The sequence below is a fragment of the Propithecus coquereli genome, unplaced genomic scaffold (assembly GCF_000956105.1).
Source record: "Propithecus coquereli isolate 6110/MARCELLA unplaced genomic scaffold, Pcoq_1.0 Scaffold82, whole genome shotgun sequence".
NCBI classification, from domain to species: domain Eukaryota; kingdom Metazoa; phylum Chordata; class Mammalia; order Primates; family Indriidae; genus Propithecus; species Propithecus coquereli.
In genome coordinates, this window is record NW_012154396.1 from 4,490,958 (window position 1) to 4,505,105 (window position 14,148).

The following is a 14,148-nucleotide window of genomic DNA, read 5'->3' on the forward strand; positions in this document are numbered from 1 at the left end:
TATTAATAGATATTGTCTTCATTTAATCCATAGCAACTTTCTGAGAGAGTTATTATAAATCCCATCTTATGGTATGGAACAAGAAAAGTAGGGCTCAAGGTTAACTCACTTGCCCAAGGTCACACAATGTTTCTCATGCTTGCGTAAAGAATAGACTCCTTGTATAAGAATCACCAAGAATATGTCAAGTCCCTGGTTTAAAACACATTGAGTTAAGATATAATTTATGAAAACATCTTTAATTGTGAATTATCACCATAAAAGAAAACTTTCATTCATGTAAAGATAAATAACTATAACTTTAAACATCATTGAACTGAAAACACACACACGTACACACACAAACAAAACAAAATTCAAAGTACAAGGATTTGAGAATAATGTCTTTGGACCCTTAGGTGTCAACAGACTCTTGAGAAACATTATGCTTTTACCACACTCCCATCATTTCAGGTATCAATAAGAGGAGTGAACTGTGTTATAAAACACTAAGTAGAATGTAACAGTATTGAAACATTTTTTTAAGCTTATAATCTGCAACCAGACATGAAAATCCATATTCCTAATTTCCAATTAGCATACAAACTTCCACATTGTATAGCCGAGTTGTTGCAAAGATTTGCCAAAGTGGGTCAGTCTCAGAAGATCAAAGTTATGACACCCTTACACTGTGTAAGGCCATTATTTTTGGACCTGGTTTCATCCAAACCTTCCAAGCAGGAAGGTTTCATGCTTCCTGCTTCCATAAGCATGTTCAACTAGTCTGAACAGTCTTAGTTCCTTGCTGGCAGGCTGATCTGGCCCTTCTGCTCCTCCAACTCACAGGTCTGCCTTGCACTAGGCTTGGTTTAAACAAACTGGTTACCACTGGCTCTATACACATCCTACCCTTCAAGTGCAGTTTCATATACAGTTGTCCCTCCCTGTCTTGGGGGGATTGGTTCCAGGACCCTCGTCTGTACCCCGACATACCAAAATCCACAGATGCTCAAGTCCCTTATGGAAAATGCACATAGCCCACACGCATCCTTCTGCATACTTTAAACCAGCTCTGGATTACTTATAATACCCAATACCTAATGCTATATAAATAGTTGTTATACTTTATTTAAAAAAATTTTTTTTACTGTCGTATTGTTATTTTTATCTTTTTAATTGTCAGTTAGTTGAATCCACAGAACCCCTGGATACCAAGGGCCACCCATACAAAATTCCAGGGTTCCACTCACATGATACAAACTTAAGTCTAAGAACCAATGGGACCCTTCAAACAGAAATTTCCTTTATCCCAGAGACTGCACCGACCACTTTACCAAAGATGCGAGTTGGCAGTCTTCCAGGACGCCATATGATCCCTCTTTGCACTGCTAAATACAGAATGAATATATATGATAAAAGTGCACATGATAACCAAATATAATGGAGGTAGAGGAAAGTCTAAAATGCATTTTTCCAATAGGAAGGAGCTAGTTATGAAACTGCAGAGACATGAGTTTTTTAAATAGCAAAATGGGGGCTGTGTGGCGCTGCGGGCAGGGCGGAGCCGCCGCAGTGACTCGAACTGCCGCCCGGCATGAACTCGCTGGAGCAGGCGGAAGATCTCAAGGCTTTTGAGAGGAGACTTACTTAATATATTCATTGTTTGCAACCTGCCACTGGACGTTGGAGAATGCTTCTTATAGTGGTATCGTCTGTACAGCTACTGGTGCCTGGAACTGCTTAATAGATCCTGAGACACAAAAGGTGTCTTCACATCATTATGGAATCATCCGTTTTTCACGGATATCGTGGTATCGTCTGTACAGCTACTGGTGCCTGGGACTGGTTAATAGATCCTGAGACACAAAAGGTGTCTTCACATCATTATGGAATCATCCGTTTTTCACCATTAGCTGTATAACTCTAACAGGCTTGTTCTTTGCTGGAATACACAAGAAAGTACTTGCACCATCAATTATAGCTGCTCGATGTCAAACGGTATTAGCAGAGTACAATATGTCTTGTGATGATACAGGAAAACTAATTTTGAAACCTAGGCCTCATGTTCAATGACAATCTGCACTCATTGTTATGGGACCTAAAATAGCCTTTCTTCAAATAAGTGATACAGCAAAAAGCCATAAAGGATTCTTTTGCAGTTGGATATGTGAAGGTCATGGCAACAACTGACAAGAAGTGTGCAATATTTACCCAGATTATCTTGATGATGATGACTCACGTTATCAGTGCTTTGGTACCTTTGGTTACCTGTGTTTCAGTATTAGTGTCACTTTAGTACTTCAGATCCTGAAAAGATTTTTGCAGGTGAAGTATGCATGTATGTACGTTACTAAGTTAAACTTAGAAACAGAACCTCATTCAGTTTTTATAATGTATTTTTGCAGACTATTGTAAATAGCAAATCAATGCCAATGTTAAACAAAGAAGAAAATGTTGTATGGACTTTGTTCTCCTGCACCAGTATTTCAGGAACATCTGCTTGCCATCCCACAGCTCTTTAAGACCGGCTATTATGTGTGCCTTTCATTCTTACACTTTTTTTTTTTCTTTCAAAAGAACAGATAAAGTGCGATGCGCACCATCTGAGGCATGGACACACTTGAAACTCAGACTTGGAGGGGGGGCAAGGGCAACATACGTAACCTAAACATCTGTACCCCCATAATATGCTGAAATAAAAAAAAAAAAGAAAGGAAAAGATAAGTGACATACACTTCTCTTGTAATCATACTGCGGGACAAACATTGGATTCATGAGGAAAACTCATCTCCATTATGTTGTAAGAAATTATAGATGTTTTGAGAAACACTTTTTGTTAAACTAGATATTGAACTCCAGCAATTATTGTGGTATATTTTTCAGTTTATTGTTTTCATTTAATTCTGAATATCCTTTATATTTTTTTAATAATTTTAAGAACACCCCAAATGCTTGTGAATATGCAAGTTTAGTTATAAATTATGTGTTGTCTGGGAATTTGACAGTCATTGTTTTAGATAACTGGATCTCATGCTGTGGTGGACATGCCATTACACTGGTGTTGCACGGGTGTAATTGATCATCCTGCTCCATTACAGGATAACGTGGGAGCCGGACCACAAACTAGTCTACAATTCTCACTGTTCAGAGAGTGTTAATGACATACTTGTGTACGCATAATAGCCATGTGTACTATAATAGCCCTTAAAATTAAACTATTGGGATTGCTGTAAATATTTTAAAGTACTAGAGGTGCCTTTTACCTGTTTATTAAAAGATTTTGAAAAGGTTAAATTATTTCATGAGCAATCTTTTAAACTTCATTTAATATAAAGTTGAAAATTCGATAACAAGACAAAAACTTTTTAATAAGGCTGCCATTTAACTTAAATGTTTATCTTAGCTTTCACATGTATAAAATTTTATTCTTTGAACTGCAGCAATAAAATCCTCTGTTCCTAAAGATAAAAAATAAAAAAATAATGGGGACTGTGGTTCACAATTCCCCCAAAATATGTTTCCAATTGCTTTCTCTGAATTCCTGAAGGACTGACTTTCTGATTTAAGAGGACTTTGTCATCTAAAACGTCTAAATATACCAATTTAAATACATAGTATCAGCAAAAAATGAAAACCAAACTGTTTATTTTTTTCCTCTCACTAGTAAGAGCTGAGCCAGCTGTTCTCACCTACCCACTTTGGCAGGGAAACTGGAAGCAAGTATGTGGGAGGGAAGGAGAAATATCAAGGCGCATACATGCCTGCAGATGCCATAGTTGGCTTTCAAGTTGCATGATTCACATGTTAATACTGGAACACTCACCAACTGATTTCAACTGGAAAAAGCGCGTGGGTTATACACGACTCTTTGGTTTCTACATAGGAAACAGAATGCATATTAAATCAGATCATATATAAGATTTTATCCCTTGTAAACTCTAGAAGAGCAATTTGCCAAAAAAAAAAAAAAGTATAGCTCATATGTTTCTTTCTTCTTCTCCCTTCCTTCCTTCCTTCCTTCATTCAGTCTTTCCTTTTTTCCTTCCTTTCCTCCTTCCTTCTTAACAAATAGAGACTTGAACAATAACGTTTATTTTCCAAATATCCATGTACTGACTATTACATTAGTTTAGAAAGATTAAACTAACAAAACACTGTTTCCCTTAATACTAAATTCCAGCCAGTGACTGAGTTGTTTTCAGTTCGGGACGTGTTTGTTTTTGACCAGTGTGAGTCTGTAGTCCTTAAAGAGACTGAGGCTGAAATCTGAGACATGTCACTGGGTGTGTCAGACAGTGAGAGCTCCGAGCTTGTGGAAGGCTGAAGCATGCAAGGCCATATCTGCTCTTTGCCTTCTACCAGCCCGAGCTCCACTTCCTGCAATTCTTTTCTAATGTGCTTCTTTGCTGTTTTCCAAGTGTCGACCAAAAATATCAAGATTGTTTGCTATCTCAAATCCCAAAATACATGAGACCTTGAACAGAACATACATGATTTCTAAAAGGAAAGCAGTGGAACTAATGGCAAACTTTTTTATACAGTCTTTTTTTTCCCCAGGGATAGATATCTTAAATAAAAGAACTCAACAAAAAATGCTGTGCTTTACTGCGGAGTCAGATAATTCTAATTTGAATAAGACTTGGTTAAGTCAACCGACAAATATCAAGTTCACACTTCTAGGTTAACTTAGAAACTAGATTCCCACCTTCACTGCCCCTCTTCTGCCTTTCCTCAAATATGAGCTAACTATAAAATAAAAAACTGACAAATGCTTGTTTCCTCAGGCAAAATCTCAAGGATAATTTAACTTTCCACCAGAAAAGGCAGGCAAATCTAATATGAGAAAGATGAGGCTGCTGCTCAAATAGAAATAAAGTATCAAACCAGGAGCTGAGCCTAGACAAGATTTTGAAGTTTGCATATTTTCTGTGCATATTTTTCTAGTGTTTCTAGTCTGTGCTTTCCAAAGTATTTGACAGCACCCCCTCCCTGCTTCCCAGCTGCTGGGAGGTATCCACCAGTTTCCTGACACCACTCAGCCCTCTCCAAAGCTACTCTCAAGTAGGGATCATCGTAGAAAAAAGTTTCAGTCAATGTGACTATTGGGTCAGTCTGAATAAACTTGTTAACTTCATGAAATGTGTTTTGAGTGTTACCGTTAATTATGGTATAAAAGGTTTTTCCTATGTTAAAATAACTTCAGGACTTGTATAGGTTTGACATTATGGTGGGGTACGCAATTAGAGAATTCCCTGTACTACTCTCAAGATTGACTTCTATAATTAGGTTTAGATCCAGGCCAGGCAATGGCAATAAGTCTGTGCAAACATGTCCCATACAATCTGCATTTGAGAGAATTTTGTGTGTTTGTGACACTCGTACTTGGCAAGCTCTACTTCCCTGGCAAAATAAAAAATTTTTAAACAGGCAATTATAAGTTGCCTTTTCTTAAAAATGATAACAGTAAAGCATTTTGCCAAAATGCTTTCACAGACATCAGCTCCACAACAGCCTGAAAGGTGGGCAAAGCTAGTCTTGTTTCCCCATTCCACAGACTGGGAAATCAATGCTCAGAGAAGTTAGGGGTTGTGGTAAGGGCCAAAGAACCCAAGTATTCTCAGAATTCTTTTCTTTGCACTAATGAGACCCAACTATCAGAACCAGATTCTTGAGTCCTGACCTTAAAAGGTCTGGGAATATGCATGTTTGTAAAGGGTTCCCTAGTGACTCTGGTGCTCACACAGATTCACCTAGTAAGGTCGTAATAAGCAGGTAAGTAAAGGAAATGATGCCCTAGCATGGTGTCTACTGTGATCATCGCCTCAATCAGCTCTGTGTTCAGTAGGATGGGATCATCAATGGAACTGATTGAGATGGGGTAGAATAGACATAAAAAGAAAGCAGAGAAGCAAGGAATTTGGCAACAGACTGTCTAGGTTCAAATCCTAGCACCTTGACTTAACAATGTGTGAGCTGGATCCAGTTGCTTTATCTCTCTGATCCTCAGTTCTTCAGGTCATAGTGTTGCTGTGAGGATTAAATGGGTTAATCTAGGTTCATCACTTAGAACAGTGGCAGGTACTTAGTAAATGTTATTTACTAGCTGTTACTATTATTATCCTTAGTTTTAAAAGCCAAGAAAAAAAATAGAATATTTGATGTTTCAATTTTAATGAGACACATATAATCACCAAATGTATCAATTAGGGTTGTCTGGATATAAACATAATTATATTCTGACTTTTAAAATCCAAAAAAGGAATTAATTGGAAATCATGGTTTAGCTCACAGAAAAGAAGGAAAAGCGATGAATCGGGTCTCAGCAAGGACAGGATCCAGGCAGCTATAGAGATTTAGATGTCAGGAACCAGCTGAAAGTCTCTCAGGGTCCTGTCCTTGGGATAAAAGAACCACAGTCATTATTTCAGATGATACGTTATTCACTTAAGATTTAAATTCCAGATCATCTATTGGCCTGGTTGGGGTCATGTGCTCACCCCTTGCCTAGAAGATAAAAAGAAATTCTCACCAAGACTCCAAGGGTAAGTAAGTAAAATCAGGGTACCAGAGAGAGAGATGGATGCTGGGCAGGCAAAGAAAACAAATGTCCATCATCTTACTAACTGGTTATATTGAAAACAGTCTTTTATACATTGGTCGGTTGGAATTTATTTACATTTTGCCACAGATACCAAGATAGGTGTGATAAAGTCCTCTGGGTAGCCTCAAAAGGAAGCCAGTTTAACTCACAGTGCACCAGAAACATTAATAATATTCTATAGCCAAGATACCCAAAGATTCTTAAACCTGACCCTAAATCTGAGCTCTTCCCTTTAAACCCTGTATAAGCATTTTGGAAAATGGGCTTGGGAACATACAGACCGGGTCTCATTCTGTTACCTGGTGCTAGAGTGCAGTGGCATGATCACAGCTCACTGCAACCTTAAATTCCTGGGCTCAAGCGATCCTTGCACCTCAGCCTCCAGAGCAGCTGGGACTATAGGTGCGCACCAGCACGCCCAGCTAGTCTTTCTATTTCTTGTAGAGACAGGGTCTTGCTGTTGCTCAGGCTGGTCTCAACTCCTGGCCTCAGGCAATCCTCCCACCCCGGCCTCCCAAAGTGATAGGATTACAGCCATGAGCCACCATGCCTAGCAATAAATTTTTTTTATCAAATGAATGAGTACTGTTAAGTAAAATAGCCAGATATAGAGATTCTGAATAGAAAAATTAGTAAAATTGTGTTGGTCTCTCCAAAATCAAAAACCACTCAATGAGAATAATGACAAAACATACATTTAAAAATTATTTTTCCCATTTGAGAATAGTTTATATTTTGGGAAATAAAAAATACAGAAAACAGAATTCCTTGCTATTAATTGCTAAATCACAGGTAAACCAAAGACTCAAATATTACTGACGAGATTTGAGGGCTATAATAAGGTGTTTCTTCAGCATCTCTTAGAGCATCTAAATTATTTTTTTACTATGTTTGTATCTCAGAAGGAAAATTCTGGTCATTATCTGCAACTATCACAAAATAATAAACTTTTGCTGTTCTGTGTTTTTGTTTTTGCTAAAAAAGTACTGAATAATTTTGAGTCACATTTTTTAGAAAATACTTTATGCTTCTCCTTTTAAATGACCTAAGTTCTATTTTAATGTGTTTTCAAATGTTTATCTTTTGGAGAGAAGGGAAAGTCCTTTTAAAATTAAAAGTGGATAGTATAGAAGTTCTTTGTCTGAAACCACACTATAAAACTGCTGGAAGTCTACTGTGGTTAAGTAAAAGAAAATTTCATGTTAAATGCTGACTTCCAGGAAAATTATTCCATTTTGTTTGGAAAAGGACTGTCAGAATTCATACTGAAAACACAGGCAGTGTAACTATAATTTCTCTTTTCTTGCTTTTGCAAGGGGGCTTAAGAGCAGGGAACTGGAGAAAATGACTTTTGGGATCTACAGAAAAGTTCCTAATCTATTCATCCAATAAATGCTATTTCCATCTTCTCAGACAGTGTTCAAGGTGCTGACAATAATTGGTGAATTAATACCCAAATACCTAGCCCAGTACCCAAGATCCCAGCCCTGGGACCTTACAGCCTAGTAGCTGAGACAGACAATAAACAAGTAAGCAGTAAATTAGGGAGACAATTACAAATTGTAGTAAGTGCCATGAAGGAAATAAACAGGGTTCATGATAAGGAGTAGTGGGGAGAGGGGACTACTTTAGGTAGGGTTGTCAGGAAAATCCTCTCTGAATAGCTCTATTGATTGAACTCTTTATGTTTTAAATAATCAATCAATGGCTTAAACAATAAAAGAATTTATTGACTTGTATAGGAATAAGTCTAATTTCCAGAAAGTTTTGTCTAGCAGCTCAGTCCTTCCAGGAGATCTTCTTCAGCCTGCCTTACATCTCTACTTCCCTTAATGGTGACATCATCCATAGGCTCCATGCAGTTCCTACCCCTCCTTACCAACTCCCAACCTGCACACACACACACACACACACACACATGCACAACACAAATATACCCCCATTCATGGGCAAAACTATTAATATAATCCAATAATCCAGGGAAAGAGGGAGGTCTCTTCCAAAAGCTCTCAATGAATAGAGAGGAACTTTTCTTTCTCAGAAACCCTAGTAAATGTCTTCTCACATCTTCTTGGTTCTGACTGGGTTACAGGCCATCCCTGAATGCATCACTGTGGCCAGAGTAATGGAATATGATGATTACCGCAAGCCAACTGAGGCCACCGTTGGAGCTGGACATAGGATCCATCCCACCTAAACCACAGGCTTAAATGTGGGGGAGGGGTGGAACTCCAGAGGAAAATTGGATCACTATTTTACCAAAAGAAGGGTGGATAGATGTTGGCTGCAAAATAGCAGATGCCTTTATTAGGACATGACACTTAAGCTGAAATTGAAGAAGCCAGCCTGTGATGAGCCAGTGAAGCAGGGTTTCATGTTCCAGGAATAGCAAATGAAAAGGTCCGAGGCAGGAAAGAGCTTGGCATGTTCGAGGGACAGGAAAGTATAGGTATTTACAAAATAGATCATTACTAACCTTTGATAATTTAACCAAGAACTCTCTTTGTTTACTGATACTTAATATCTGTACATATTTATGGGCTATATATACTATTTTGCTACATGCATGAATGTATAATAATCATTGCATACTACTATTATACAGTGGGTATTTAGAATATCCATCACCTTGAGTATTTATCATTCCCATGTGTTGGGAACATTTTAAGTCCTCTCTTCTAGCTATTTTGAAATATACAATATTTGTTGTTAACTATTGTCACCCTACTCTGCTATTGAACATTAGAACTTTTTCTTCTGTCTAACTGTATATTTCTACCAATTAACCAACCTCTCTTCATTCGCCCCCTTCACACGTACATACACACCCTTCCCAGCCTCTGGTATCTACCATTCTATTCTCTACCTCCATGAGATCAACTTTTTTAGCTCCCACATGTGAGTAGAACATGCAATATTTGTCTTTCTGGGCCTGGCTTATTTCACTTAATATAATGACCCCCAGTTCCATCCATGTTGCTGCAAATGACATGATTTCATTTTTTATGGCCATATACTGGCCAATTTTTTATACACACACACACACACACACACACACACCCCACATTGTCTGTATCCATTGGGTGAACACTTAGGTTGATTTTATGTAAGTTTGAAATTTTTCATAATAAAAATTAATAAAAGATAACACATGCCTCTTGATGAGTCATTGTTTGAATTTGGGAATACTATTGAACCTAAAGAACAGCTGCATTAATATATACTCATTACATAGATTTGTGCTCTCTTAACCATTTGTCCCTTGGACTCTCTTGCTCATTTATACTCTCTTTCCCTCTATATCCAGATAGATAGATAAATAGATACTTTTTTCAAATATTTAAGGGTAGGTTGCATATAGCCCTTTACCACCAAACCCCTGAATACTATAGTTTTGGTATTATTAATAAAAAAAAAGAAGAAGATATTCTCTTAAATACACAGTACTCACAAAGTACAATAAATTTAACGTTGATACAAAATTATATCTATTGTCTCTATTAAAATCTTGGCAATTTACACAGTAAAGTCCATAAAGGTTTGCCATTTTGTTGTTTTTGTTTTTATGTTTTGTTTTGGTTTTTAGTTTTAGTTTTTTTTCTTTTGCCATTCAGAACATGACCCAGTAGGATAAAATAACTATATTTCATTTACATGTCTCTGGAGGTCAGTACAAAATTTTTAGATTCAAGAATCAGACACTGTGTCCAGGTCATCCCCATGCCAGGAGCCCCAGGGAACCTGTATCCCCGTCAGGCCCTGCCAGCATGGGCTAAAGAGGTCAGTTTCCTCAGGCCATCCTCTCTACTGTCCCCGACCTGTCTTTAGAGTTAGTCAGCAAGAAAGTCTTCCATTTCCTCTGAGGAGGGGAGTTTCCATCAAAGAAACTTTTCTGTACAATTAGACAAAATTAATTAGCCACATGCTACCGCATCCTCTGAAGATGGCCTCTGTTTTCTGTTCTTGTAAGCAAGGGTATTTATTCTTTCCAAATATATTTATTCTTCTGATAATCAAGTGCTATCTTCCATCTCTACTGTATTTGGAGTATTTGTTTAGGGAGTTGTGAAGTTTGAACTTAGAGGAAGGAAGGAGTCATCTTCAGCTCTTCCCAAGTGCCTGCTTTGGCTTCTCAGAGGTGATCAGAGGTTGAGAGGGAGGCTGACGGTGGCTCGTGCACACCCAGCTAGCTCAGTGGTATGTAGCCAAGGGAGTAGGCAGCAGGGGGCTGCTGGGTCTTGTTCATGCACCCGGATCAAAAGAAAAGTGCCTCTTTCCCAATATCCCTATTAGCCAGTTACAGACCTTCCCTTCCTCTGTCACCCACAGAAGGTAAAAAGAATTTGGTGTGAGAGGTACTGGTATATGAGTCTCTACATAGTAACCTTGGCTACCTGATCACAGGATTCTGTGTAATCAGGGTAGAACATAAGTGGTAAAGAAATATCTGTTGTTTCCTTTTCCTCTTTATGTCAGAAGGAAGTCAAAGAGAGAGGAGAACAAGACCAGGAGAGAAAAGAAGACAAAGACAAGCAATCTTTATATACTTTCATGTAATACTCAGGTCATTTTCCACTACTGGAATATGACCTGGATTTTAAGCTCGATACATAAAATTGACTCCTGACCTGGGTTGGCTCTCCCCACCTCCTCTCCATGCTCCCATCCTCACTCCAAGAAAGCCTCACTCTATAGTGGGTCAGAAACAGAAAAATTTTCCTGCAAACAGTGAGAAGGGACAGAAAAATCCAAAGTAGTCAAAGATACCAAGTGGGTCCCTATCTTTGCCCACTTTTGACCATCTGTTTGTCCCTTGGACTCCTTTGCTCCATGTCATCTGGATTAAAGCCACAGATTTCCAAGGGGCTCATGTGCAGGCAAAAAAGATATCAAAAGGATATGGCTGCAAAGAAGGAGGCAAAGGTGATCTGTGAGGCCCAATGAAAGATAAAGTGAGAGGAGCCCCTTGAGCCAGCTGATGTACCACTACTAAACTTCAGGCCTGGCAAGAGAAGTTCAGGCCATGTGGTTCATTCTGTCTCCATTCCAGTCCCATCACTCTACCCAAGCCCCCAATTCAGGGATCTAGAATAGCAATCTTTATCTTTTACAGAGAAGGCAAGTCTTACAAAGTCTACAGACTGGCAAGACTAATTTTAACTCTTAATGATAGCAAATAATACCGCGCATCCCTCATTTTATTTGAGCCTCACAACTTAAAGTTCAGAGAGACTGAATTACCTAGTAAGTGAAAAATCCAGTACTAGATAACTCAAGGGATGTGACTGTCCATCCTGAGATCTTTGCCATGAATAGATCAAGGACACCTAACCAAGGACTGAATGACTGCTCTAGGGACATATTCAAAATCATCCCCGTGAGTTGGTCATCACTAGGGGAAAAAAAGAAAAATCATCCCTGGCCCACTGATTTTTGCTTATCTCTTGAGATACATAGGAGATGCAGCAATGAGACAGGATTTTAAAACACAGGGGACTAGTAAAGGTGGGATTCCCCCAATCTTACTCAGCTTCTACCACTGTTTCTTCTTCCCAGAATCCATTCCACACAAGAAAACAGGAAGACAAAACTCATTGCTGAATATTGAGCTTTAAAATAAAATTTTGAAATAAATTTTGTGTCCATACCTAGGGCTCACAGAGTTGCTCAGTTCCAGGGGTAATTGTTCACTTTGTATAGGTGACACTGATATAGAATACAACAGGAATGGGGCTCCCTGGAGTTAAGGGATACCAAGCCCTACGCCCTATATCTTGTAGAAGGCCAATGAAAATGCATGAATGCACTGGCAGCTTGGGGGTGGAGTGGCTCTGGCCAACACATGCTGGGGGGCTGGTGTTTTAATGTTATATCTTTTACATTCTTTTACTTATAATGAAAGAAAACGGAAGCATCTAGATGACGCTTCAAATAGAACAACTACATTTTAACATTTTATCTGCCATCATCAGAATAATCCTCGAAGGAAATCCCCTTTAAAAGGTTCCCCTTTAAAAAATGTCCACATAAAAACTTGTACCTGAATGCAATTTCTAAGTTTCTGATAATGCTACTATGCTATGAATATACCAATATACTAATATACTATGAATATACTAATATACTATGAATAATGCTACTATTTTCATAGTAGCATTATTCACAATAGCCAAATAGTAGAAACAATCAAATGTTCATAAACTTATAAATAGATAAATAAAATACAGTATACCCATACAATAGCATATTATTTGTAAATAAGAAATGGAGTACTGATACATGCTATAACATGGATGAATCACGAAAACATTATGCTAAGTGAGTGAAGTCAGTCACAAAAGCCCAATTATTGTGTGATTCCATTTATGTAAAATTCCACTTATATAAAATTTGTCCAGAATGGGCAAGTCCATAGAGATATGAAGTAGATTAGGAGCTGCCTAAGGGTGGGGGACTTGGGCAGAAACCGAGAATGACTGCTAATGGGTATGGCGTTTTGTGTTGGGGTAATGGAAATGTTCTAAAATAAAATTTGGTGATTGTTGTACAACTCTTTGAATACAATAAAAACAATCAAATTGTATACTTTAAAGGGCGAATTTTACGGTATGTGATTTGTATTTTAAGAAAACTATTATAAAAAAATGTTTCCACTTTAAATGCAAAATTCAGAAGTGCAAGTAAATAGTATTTCAATAAGCAAAAAATAAATTAAAAAACCCTACCTATACCTAAAGATGGAAAAGAAAAATACCAAAATTGATTGTCTTTGAGTGATGGAATTATCAGTCAATTTTTTTTCCTACTATTCTGTATTTTCCATATTTTTAGAGATAGGTATATATAAATTTTTAATGAAAAAATAAACACAAAAACTAATGCATATAGAAAATAAAAAACTACAAATAAGTACACCAAGAAGTTAATAGACTTTAGTTTGGGGGAGTGGGATGGTGAATGATTTTTAATTTCTTCTTCTTGTTTGTCTTTATCAACCTTTTAATACAGTAAGCAGGTATCACTTATTTAAATAAAGGGGAGAAATCTCTACATTATGGACATGAATGAGCTCATTTTTATGTGCTCCCAGAGCTTCGGCCACGGTGCAATAGGCTTTCATGGAAGAGTGTGCACTGTCATGCTCGGCTTGCGGATACCTGGAAAAGCATATTGAGGCTCTAAGAGGAACCTCTAATGACTGAATGGTAGAAGATGTGACTTGCCCAGGTACAGATTGGCCATCCCTTACATGATCATTTTCATGGAAAAGTACTTGTTCATCCAACTTTGAGGCTTTGGGTAGTAGGTAGTCCAACATGAAGTTAGCTCATCAATAAATATCACCAGAAACTGAGAAATTGCATTGATTTCTCTTAGTGGCAATTGTGAGTAAATACTTTTATTTTCCTTCTCTTTTTTACCCATTCTTTCACCCTTTGCCTAACTAATTTTCATTTCTTCCAGTCTTATCTTTAGATTTGCCATAAGCCTTCCCTGACTTCTCCCGGTCCACCCCATGCCCTATCTGGTTTGATGCTCCTCTTGTGTACTCCCAAAGCAAACTGCAC

At 37.9% G+C, this 14,148-nt stretch overlaps 1 pseudogene; it reads left to right on the top strand.

Annotated features, from left to right (window-relative positions):
- Positions 1–1,557: 1,557 nt before the first annotated feature.
- On the top strand, positions 1,558–2,531 carry LOC105825762 (annotated as a pseudogene).
- Positions 2,532–14,148: the final 11,617 nt, after the last annotated feature.